Genomic DNA, 10,807 nt, shown 5'->3' on the forward strand with positions numbered 1-10,807 from the left:
GGTAGTGCCATGAAAAAATGCATTTGAGATCTGTCCTCCTGCTGCAGTTTGGAAAAGGAGTAAGACAGAAATGTTTTTCCCATATTTTCAGTTTAAGTTTTCCTTCCAGATTGTCAATCTGAAAGCACATCACATTTACTGATGTAGTCTTATCTAAAAGGTAAAATTAAAATCAAACTGCTCCCAAATTGCATATCTTTCTTTCATTCCATATTCTAAGTGTAAAGTGTTGTAAATTAGAAATGTTTTGCATAAACCACCCCCTCCCCCCACTTTCCTCCTCAAGTTTTTTAAAATTTAAATCCATTTTGGGACAATGATATATAGAAAAAAAAAAGTCTTAGATAATGAAATCCAAGCTCAATGATAGGGATAAAAATATAACAATTTTGAAGTTCTGAAACTCATAAAATTGCCACATCTAGTTTATTCTGCATTCCCCAGAGCATTAAGCAGTTTAGCACAAATCTAATTTCCCACCAAACAGCTCAAGGCGGTTAGTGCTCAGTTTGGTTCCAAAGAATTAAACACACTGTTATAAATCGTGATAGTCTGTGTAACTCTGTAGATAAACCCATTTTCCAATATAAGTGTATCAAGCATGAAAAAATAAGAGGCTGCTCTTGTATGAGGGGTGATTAGAATGGAAATAAAGGTAAAATTAAAGGAAAATTTGCTTCAAGGCGAATTAATGACAACTAGTAGGAAAGGAAGAACTTGTAGTACTCAGTGAGTAAAGGTTAAATCAAAAGAATTCACAGGTAAAGGATATTCAATGTCCTAACCATTGTGAGGTGTAAATCTTACCACAGAGTGCAGCAGACTATCCCTGTGAGTCTAAAATTTTCATGTCTTAGTAGTGTGGAGTGAAATGGATTTTCTGGGCCCCCTAATCTGCCACTATGTAAAGTCAGGAAAGGGGCTGTGGTAGTTTTGACTTTAGTGTATTAGTCTGGACAAAAGAAGATATATGAGCTAAGAAACTCAGTTCTGCAATTCTGCTACATATGCAGCAAAAATAAGTATCAGGGAGTCTGGAATCTGACTCGAATCGTACAGGATGTATGGCCAGAGAGATAAGAATTTCAATTTTCTAAATTCAAAGACAAAATGAGCCTGGGAGACCTGTGTGCCAATAACATGAAAATTGAAATGGAAGTTTTGACTCCAAACTGCATCCCCTGTACCCTTTAGGAGAGAGAAAAATAGTGAGAATAACACACTAGTATATGATAAGAAGCTACTGTATGTATTATATAGGTCACAGGTAAATTTAGCCAGCTTCACAGATACTTCCAAACCTACATTTCAGAAGGAAAAGTTAAAAAAAATAATCAGAAACTTGAAAACTAAAATCAACACTGCAACTTAGAAATGCCTTTGAGAAGTTGAGGAGAGTTTCATCACTGACTTATTAAAACCAGGCTTTTGCCCTTACTGTTTGTAATTGAAGCACTCTTTCACATTTCTGAGCTGTCTGTCTGAGAAGAATAAGCAGAGGGATTTTGGCTGTGGGACCGAGGGACCTCCAAAAGTCAAATGCCTGCTGACTGCCAGGATGCCCTTTTAAAAGGTTACCTGAGGGACAACTTTCTTCCCCCTGTCCCTCTCTTAGGGATGCCTCTGGTAAGCTCTGCTGGAGAAAGCTGTTTCATGACATTCTGCAACACACCTGTTTCCTCCCAATGACAGCCAGATATTTCTAGATTTGCTGAAGCTGTATCTTGTTTTTCCTAAAGGAAATACGTGCTTCACAGCAATAGGATACAGATTAAGAGTATCCTGCCTGTTTGAGGGAGGAGGAGCCATCCTAATCTCAAAAGATTTGGAGATGGCCTTAAAGAGTGATTGTACATACCTCCATTTTTATTTGTATTATCAATCCCTTGATATCAGAGCTGTACTGTGCTAGCCATAGGAGGAGATCATCTTTCTCTGGAGCTCCTAACTCAGGGAGGATGGATGAAAAGAGAGAGTGTCCCTGGGGTGGCATTACATGCCAGTGATGGAGCTGACAACTGAACCTTGTGCTGCAAAGTTCCAGGTTTAGTTCCTGACTTCACTGCTGTGCCTGCAGTGAAACTCTCCATGCTGCTTTTAGCCCTTGCAGGTTTAAGCTAGTTTTCAGCAAGTCCTGTGTTTTTTGGTACATGGGTAAAATTCCCTGCAGTGCTGAAAAGCATCTTGGGACAGAGAGACCATCAAAATCCCAGTGTTTGAATGTAAAAGTAGGTCAAACGTACGTTGGATGCTTTGCAAAAGGGGGAGTTTTGCAAATCCTGTGGGTCATGCTGTGTTCTTTGGATGCGTTCTTGTTCTCGAATTGTTTTTCCCCCTGAGTTGTTTCCTTTTCTGTGCTGTTCTTCCTTAGTTAACCTGAGGTGTCTAATGCAACTTAATGGAATTTATTAATCTGACAGGTAGGGAATGCAGTGCTTGGATTTTTACTATACATCTCATGTTTCTAATGAATCCAATGCTTTTCAGCTTAATGGAGCTGAATTACTAATATTAGCCACAGTAAGCAGCAGTGCTAGCGCCTTTCATTGCTGCTGCTGCTCCAGTGGCAAACTCCCTTGCAGGCCAGATGGCAATGGTGCATAGACTTCTACACCATACAGAGCAGCCAGATAGATAGCTCTTTTTGGGGTAGGTAAAATGGAAGAATGCTGAAATTAGGCCTTTAGACCTTGTTTCAGTTTGTACAGGAGTTTTCAATGGCAGTGTTCTAGATTTTGCATCAGAAATGACATGTCACAGAGAAGAGTGTAAGAAAAAGTCAAGATTTTGATGGACACAGATGGAACCAAGCTAAGAATTAGTTTAAGAATTAGTTTCCTGTTCCTTAATGTTTTTTGGGGTTGGTTATTTTTTTGGGTTTTTTTGGTTTTTTTGTTTGTTTTTTTTTTTTTTAATTCACTCTCCTCTAGAAGATTTTCTCATAAACTAATACTTCCTAGAAGGGAACCTCCATGTTGTACTGGGATATATGTCAAATGCCAAAGAAAATAAATATAAATCCCATTTTAAAGCTATCCCAGGATGTCATCTAAACTATTCACTGTATGGATTGCCATTGCTGGTGTCTTTGCATTTTTCTCAGTCTTGCCCTTTGGTAGGAACAAAAAAGCTAGTTGAAGGCTGAGTTCTGCTCTTTGTTGGTGTATTGTTCATAAAGCCAGAGAAGTAGTGAATCTTTCACTAAAAATAAACTTTTATTTTCTTAGTGATGCATTTTCTAAGTTATTTTTGACAACTATTATGTTGAAATGTCAATGTCTACTCCATTTTTCTACTATGCAGGCAGAATAAAAAAAATAGTGTCAGACTGCCTGATCACCAAATATTCTGCTTATAGTCAGAACTGAACAGCCCAATTTCCCCCGAATCCTTGCACTTCTGGGCTTTTACCAGTCAAGTACCTCTGGCATCTTGAAACAGCAATGAAACCCAGGTGGTATTTAGGGAATCTTATCATTACCCCAGTTACATTCCAATGAATGTAAGGTTTCCTGAATGCTGCCAAGGCGGAACAGTGCTGGGGTGGGGATAGGCGTGCTTGGGCTGGAAGGGTGCTGAGCAGCCAGCTCCAGCCAGGCGCGGTCACCAGGAAATACTTGAGTTTTAAGGGAACATGTCTGCTTCCAGCATGTTAGGGTAATGAATTAAGAAAACCAGGCACTTGGGAAGTGTGCCTTTGAAGTGCTCAGAACCCTTACTGCCAATGTGTATCGTGGCTCATTTTTGTTTAAACTGGGCTTCCTGCTAGTAGTGCTACATACTTGAGGGTAAACCATTGTTGCATTTTGCTGCCTGTAGCCTAAATGGAAAATATTGTCTTTTAGATGCCTGGTTACTTGCCTGAAGGTAGCCTTGTGTCTGTAAAGAGCTATGAGTACAAAGAAACAGAGCACATTTGTTTTAAACGCATTATTGTGAATGGAACAAGGTAAAGATATATGAAAAGAGACTCTGCTAAAACCTGGAGTCTATTGTTTTATAGTGTTATAATTAGAATAGAAATTTTGTCTCTTTCTTTCTGGAATGAGGAGGCCTTCTGAAAAGTAATTGTACAGGGTGGAAATTGAGATGAGGGAACAGGGGATCTTTTGGGGTGCTACTGTTCTCTGCATATATAGAGTACTCTTGGAAAATAAATCTATCAGCTTAGCACACGATAGGTTCTTTGACCTTTGCATTCAAAAGATCAGGCGTGACACAACAATAATACTAATAAAGCCTTTTGGAAATTCTCTTGAATTGCTAACTTTTATTAGCTATACTTAGATCTAAGTTGTTTAAGTCTCCCTCAGGGACCACTGCTTTATTCCACTTGATTAACCATGCTTTGTGCTTGCCTCCAAAGTATTCTTTTTTTAAAGAAGATATTACACAGTTCTGCTCAATAATATACTCCATGTGTTTTTACAGTAGATAGTATTAACTGGCCACAGTGTTAGTGACGTTTCTTAACAGCTCCTCTCCTGTGTTGGCTCTCTTTCCCTAGCAGGTAAATTTATCATTTCTACCACTCTGACATTTCCAGCTCTGCTTCCCAGGACCAGCTTCTTTCTCTCAGTAGCTTAGTTTGCATTCTTCAGGATTAAAAAGGTTTAAAAAGCAACAGGGAGTTGGCAGGAAGAGCATGAGTTTTTAGAAATGTCAAAAAGTGTCAAACTGGCAGCCATGTGGGGGACAGAAGCACTTTTCAATCAGTCTGTGCCAGAAATAGCATCACTAAGAAAGGATCAGGGGGCACCACAGAGATGGTAATAAAACTTTCTTCTGTTCTAGGCTGAGAAGGGAGAGAGATTTTCTCACTCCTTGAGGCAACCAAGGCCCAATAAATCAAGCAGCAGGGTTTACAATATAATAAATAGCCAAACTTGCTAAAATAGCTCCATAGGGGTGTCTAGAGAGGAGGACAGATATAGCAGGATAAGATGGCTCTTAGCTGGATGTTTGTTTTATTGCATTTCTTTTTACTGTCCTACCTTTCTATTTTCCTCTGCTTTTTTTTTTTAATTTTATTTTATTTATTTTTTTTTTTAGATCTCCTCCTTTTAGAAAGCATGTGAGGATTGCTCATGATGTTCTAAAATATAATACATGCCTCCTGTGGCAAAGATTAACAACAGAGCTGCTGCTTGGTGTGGGGCAACAAACAGCAGCATATCTTGACAGGCCTCAGAGTTAATCTCTTTGCACTTAGGCTTTAAGTATAAATTATTCCTAGAGGTGAGTTACATCCCCTGCCTCTGCTGTGTGATGTGTGTGCTGGTTGTGGCTCTTTTGTAGGTGCTAAACTGTGCACAGAATAGCTCATGGTACAGTGTGAGGGTGGCTTGGTGGGATAGAGAGAGAAGGGAAGAAAATCAATGAAGGGGCTGTGAAGGTCTCTAGAAAGTCAAATGGAAATCTAGGTTTTGCACTGAGGTGTAAAACCTAGATTTCCATTTGACTTTCCAGAGAATGCTTGCTTTTCTGGACCTGATTTCTCACAGCTCAGATGGCAAAAGGCCATTTCTGTCTGACAATCTGATGAGTCTACCAATAATTTTTCTTTTTCACTCCCTTTCACTCACTCCAGCACTCAATGACTTCATCCTCTGCCTGGTCCAGACAATGGTCCCATTATAGTAGAGAGCGATGCAACCATCATATGCACTTTGAGGGCAAAGTCTTGTTTATATTTAATCTCTAATTTGGAGTCACCTACTCCAGGTGTCTGGCAGAAGACCTGCCTTAAAATTTTTGCTCTGAAAGCAGTCCTCATTTTTTGTTTTTTAAAAACATTACTGCTCTGTCCAGGTTTTAGAATGGTTTTATTCTGGGTGAGTACCATCTGTTTTCAGCATGTTGTTTCAGTCTGATAAAGGTTTGGAAATAGTTTGCTTCAAATGTTATCATCTATAGTGTCTTATTCAGATAGGAATGTGATTTCTCACTCATGTTGGATAGAATAGAAACTATTGCTTGACTGGTTGATTTAGGGGAAGCTTGAATATTAGATTGTGGATTTTTATTAAATCTTTCCCGGGGAAAAATCTGATAGCTGTCAATGAAAAATGTCATGATTTTTCATCATTTTCTTTGGCCAGAAGGTAGTTGGTACTCACAGATATTTTTCTATAATATCATAGCAACTCTGCCTTAGCTGCTTTACTTAACAAAATACAGTGACAAGTCCTGCAAAGATCTACATAACTGCATAATCTTGTCATAAAGTTAATAGGTGCTAGGCTAAAGGCATGAGGCTAAATCTTCATAAGCTCTTCCAGGATCAGAGCACAAGACTAATTCCACATATATATATATAAAAGTAAATTCTTGGGCAGTATAAGAGCACTCTTATCCCCAGCATCTTAATGAGCTTGAGAAAAGAGGAATGAAACAGAAAAGAATATTTTCTTAGAAGACCCATTTTCCAAGTGCAAACCAAAAGATACACCTCTCTAAAACATCAGTCTCTGCATGGTTCAGACCTGTGAGTCACTCAGTGGGGAGTCCATAATGCAAGAGCAGAAGGCTGCTGGATGGCTTCACTTTGATCCAGGTTACAGAAAGTTTTGGACGACTGGAAGAACTCCTGAAAGACTTTAAGTCTCAAAGTTGGTGAGTGTTGTGGTTTAACCCCAGTCTAAAATCACTCAGCTGCTCACTCACTCACCTCATGGTGGGAGGGAGGAGAAAAATGGAAGAGTAAAAGTGAGGAAACTCCTGGGTTGAGATAAAGACACTTTAATATATAAAGCAAAAGCCATGAACACAAGCAAGCTAAACAAGATATAATTCACTGCTTCTCATGGATGGGCAGATGTTCAGCCAACCCCAGGGAAGCAGGGCTCCATCATGTGGGACTGTGGCTTGGGAAGGCAAACACCATCCCTCTGAACACCCTCACTTCCTCCTTCTTCTCTCAGCTTTATATACTGGAATGATGCCATATGGTATGGGATATCCCTCTGGCCAGTTGGGCTCAGCTGTCCTGCCTGTGTCCCTTCCCAGCTCCTTGCACACCCCTGGCCCCCTGGAGGAGCAGTAGGAGAAGCAGGAAAAGTGTTGATGCTGTATAAGTGCTGCTTAGCAATAACAAAAACTTCCCTGTGTTATCAACACTGTTTCCAATGCAGATCCAAAACCCAGCCCCATACAAGCTGCTATGGAGAAAATTGTCATTCCCACAGTGGAAACCAACACAATGAACCATGGATAGTAATTAAGAAACCACTCTAAGTGCTTTCTTTTTTAATCAGTTCTCAGACAATTTAGAAAGATACATTTTACAGTATCATCTTTAGGTCTTTCAGCATATTTAGGAAAATATGCCAAATGTTTGCATCATAAGATAACCATGTGTCTAGGACTCCCTGTGGAGGAACAGATTTGAAGTGCCATGGGTTGAAGCAGAGCTCTCAAACAAGCACTTCAAATGCTCAGACCTGTTACTTTCCTCTGTAGCTTTAATTCAATAGCTTCAAACATAACTTCCTTCCTGACTTTACACATTGAGATGCCATCCATTCATTCCCTTTCCCACACAGGTATATTTGGGCTTCTTTCTGGACTTTCCCATCTGCCTCTGTAGTGGGCCACTGAGTCCAGGAGAGAGGCCACAAGGAGGTGGTGTGTATGGGATGGCTTTGCAAGATTACAGTGTCCTCGTGTGATATGACAAGGAGCTCACCAAGACTGGTGCCTCTCTCCTGGGATATTCTGGTCCTCCAGTGCTGGGATAAGACATACAAATCACAAAGCTTTGGCAAGTGGAGGTGGTAGCTAGTGCACTTTGCATTTTGTTGGCTCTTGGTCTGCTTTTTATTCCTGATTGTTGCAGAGTGATCTAAAACTAAGTAGGAACTTGCTGTAGGTCAGAAAAGAGCTGCTTTGTGTGTGGAAAGAGTCCTTTGCTCCCTGTGGAAGTGGTCTGTGAAGGGAAGCTGCGTTTCAGTGCTACCTTTGTCAGGCAGCAGACTGTGTTCACAAGAGTTGGGGTCTCCTGTGACGATTCATACACTAGGCTCCAATCACTGTCATGTTCATAATTTGATCCTGAGTAAAGTATGGACTGATGGCTCCACATATTTTCTCTGAAGTGATAATGTTCAGGCATTAGCAGAATCTGATACAGCCTCACTGAACCATCCTAACAAACTGCTTCCACACAGGCTGTAACCTGTGGGAAACAAGCACTTTTGCTGTATGCCATGTTATCCTAGGGCTCAGCTTCCAGACTGCCCCTTGAATTCCAGAGTCGCACGATGCTGCCGGCGTTACCTGGAAAACGCGGACAGAAAGGTGTCCCCACACATTCCTTGCCGTGTGTGTTTGAATGTATATGTGTGTGTCCCTGGGCAGACGCACCTCACTAGATGGCAGCAGCACCCCGGCTTTAGGAAGTAGCCTCTGGGCATCCTTCTTCCCCTCCCCCAAAACGCTCCTGACTACAGCAGCAAGGTAACACACACACACACACAGACACAAAAAAAAAAAAAAAAAAAAAAAAAAAAAAAAAAAAAAAAAAATCCAATAAAATCCTTCTACTGTACACAGCTCAAATGGAAAAGCTGAAAAGCTGTGATATGCTGAATTCTGGGCAGCTTCATCATATCTCTCTGTCATGCTTATATATATATATACACACACATATGTAGGTATCTGTGTATGAATGTAACTATATATATATGTGTGTGTGTGTGTGCATGTGTGTATGTTTATATCTAGGCTTTTCTTATAATAAGGAACCTTATAGCCAGGAATGGCTTCCCCAGAGTCACAGGAGAGAGGAGTCAGAGCTGGGATGGGCCACCCTGTGCGGGCTGTCTCCCCAGTGGTGTCCCCCAGTGTCCTTTGTCACACTCTACTGCACTGCAGAGCAGCAGGCACTGATGACTCTCCTCCCCCACAAATCTGAAGGAAGCAGTCAGCCAGGAATGGGGCTCACTGCCTGCTCTGCTGGTGACACCATGAGGTAGCAACACCTGGTAAAGGAAAACTACTTATTTGGAAGATGCTGAAATTTGGCAGTGATTTCCTTCCTCAGAAACCCCCAGCCAGTTTCCTGGACCGGTTCACAGGCTGTCACAGCTGCAGCCAACTTCTGCTGTTGTAGGGTGGCTCGGCTAGTTAATAAACATCGTGCCATACATTTAATTGAGCCCAGGATTAAATGTCACATCAGTGTAAGAGAATGTCACTTTTCCTGCCAGCTGCTGGCCATGTCCTCATCTCTCTGTGGGCACCTGCATATGGTGAGTGTGATGCCCTGAACCTCCTGCAGCACACAAGCACAGGGGTGGAAGTGTCAGGGCAGACACAGAGGCTTGAAAGAAAAAATGTTCTTGTGTGTGTGCTTGGCAGGGGCAGTGCAAGGGCTGGAGGTTAAGCTTGGCAGGAAGGAAGGACAGCAAAATAATTCCTCTAAACAAGTTTATTGGCATCTCTAGTTCAATGTAGATAAAAATTTTAACTTTGGACAGCTTCAGCTCTTGAAGTTGCATGTAGCCCTCTACTCATGTATGCCTCTAAGTCTAATAGGTTTGAGTGAGAGCTATCATGTTCTGGACAAATCTATACTTGAAATTAGAAAATGGAGACTTTTGGTGGCCACAGTAGTTACCTATGTGCTGCAAAGGCTATTTGAAGCTAAGGAGGTGTAGTGCTGGGCCAATGAATCAGGGTTTTTTCCTGTCTTTTACTTAGCACTAAGCTATCCAAGACCTGCCAATCCTGCTTGTGTGAAGCCTGAAAGAAACAAGAAAAGGGCAATAGTCTGGAGAGTACCACCACAAAAACAAAGAAATTGTGGAGGTTTGTAGTGCAGCTGGCCTCTTTTAGAATAAAGATCCATCAGAACACTCGGGCTCGGAGGGATCCCTGGTCCGGGTGAAGCTGAGGATGCTGTGCTGAGGGGCCAGGCTCCCTCCCTGCCTTCAGTGCCACTGCCCACATTGACTGGGCACTTTGTCAGCAGCACCCAGCAGCTGCAACAGGGAATTGTGTTTCCCCAGTGCTCCTCAGGGCTCAAATCCACTGGTTTTATGTCTGGCTGGGACTAATTAATTTAATTTGGTAGCTGCAGTAGTGACAGTGCACTTTTATTTGACTGGGTACTGGCATAGAGAAGCATAAAGCCCTTTTTCATAATGTATTGTGCATTGTAATTTCATAATGTAAAGGTATTGTCTGGCACACACCACTCATCTCCAAGGCCTCTGTTACACTGTTCAGCTGAACATAACTTCTGTCGTCAGAAGACAAGGTGTATGACACTCACTGGTGTTTAAACTGGCTTATTTAAAGGTCAGGACTAAAGAACTGCATTCATGCTTGCTCACTATGTGTTAGGAAATTAAATATACTTTATGTACATACACTGTCCATGGACTCTGTGTCTACTGGAAGCATAATCAGCAGTGAAAGACCACTGATATTATAGCTAGAACTGTGCTTGCATTTGTATGGCATGACATTCCAGCTGAGGTGAGGAAGGTTAAGTTGCTGGAAACATTGATTATAAGTTTTTAAAATCAATTCCAAATTAGCATGTTTTGTAAGTTTTCTTCAATATCAAGTGTTAACTTACGGTTTAAAAGTAGTGTACTATTGGTAATGACTTCAAATTTATCTTTGATTAAAATGTCTATAATATCTGAGATATTTTCAGCTTCTCTGAGAATCAGATCGATTTTGTGTGATTCTTTGGTTATACAAGTATTTGTTTTGATAATTGAATTTAGTGTACATTAAATATTCTTTCTGATTCTAGCTTGGGAAAAATTCCTGTTTCTTATAGGGTGTCCCAACA

The sequence above is a fragment of the Zonotrichia leucophrys genome, chromosome 2 (genome assembly GCF_028769735.1).
Source record: "Zonotrichia leucophrys gambelii isolate GWCS_2022_RI chromosome 2, RI_Zleu_2.0, whole genome shotgun sequence".
In the NCBI taxonomy this organism is placed as follows: domain Eukaryota; kingdom Metazoa; phylum Chordata; class Aves; order Passeriformes; family Passerellidae; genus Zonotrichia; species Zonotrichia leucophrys.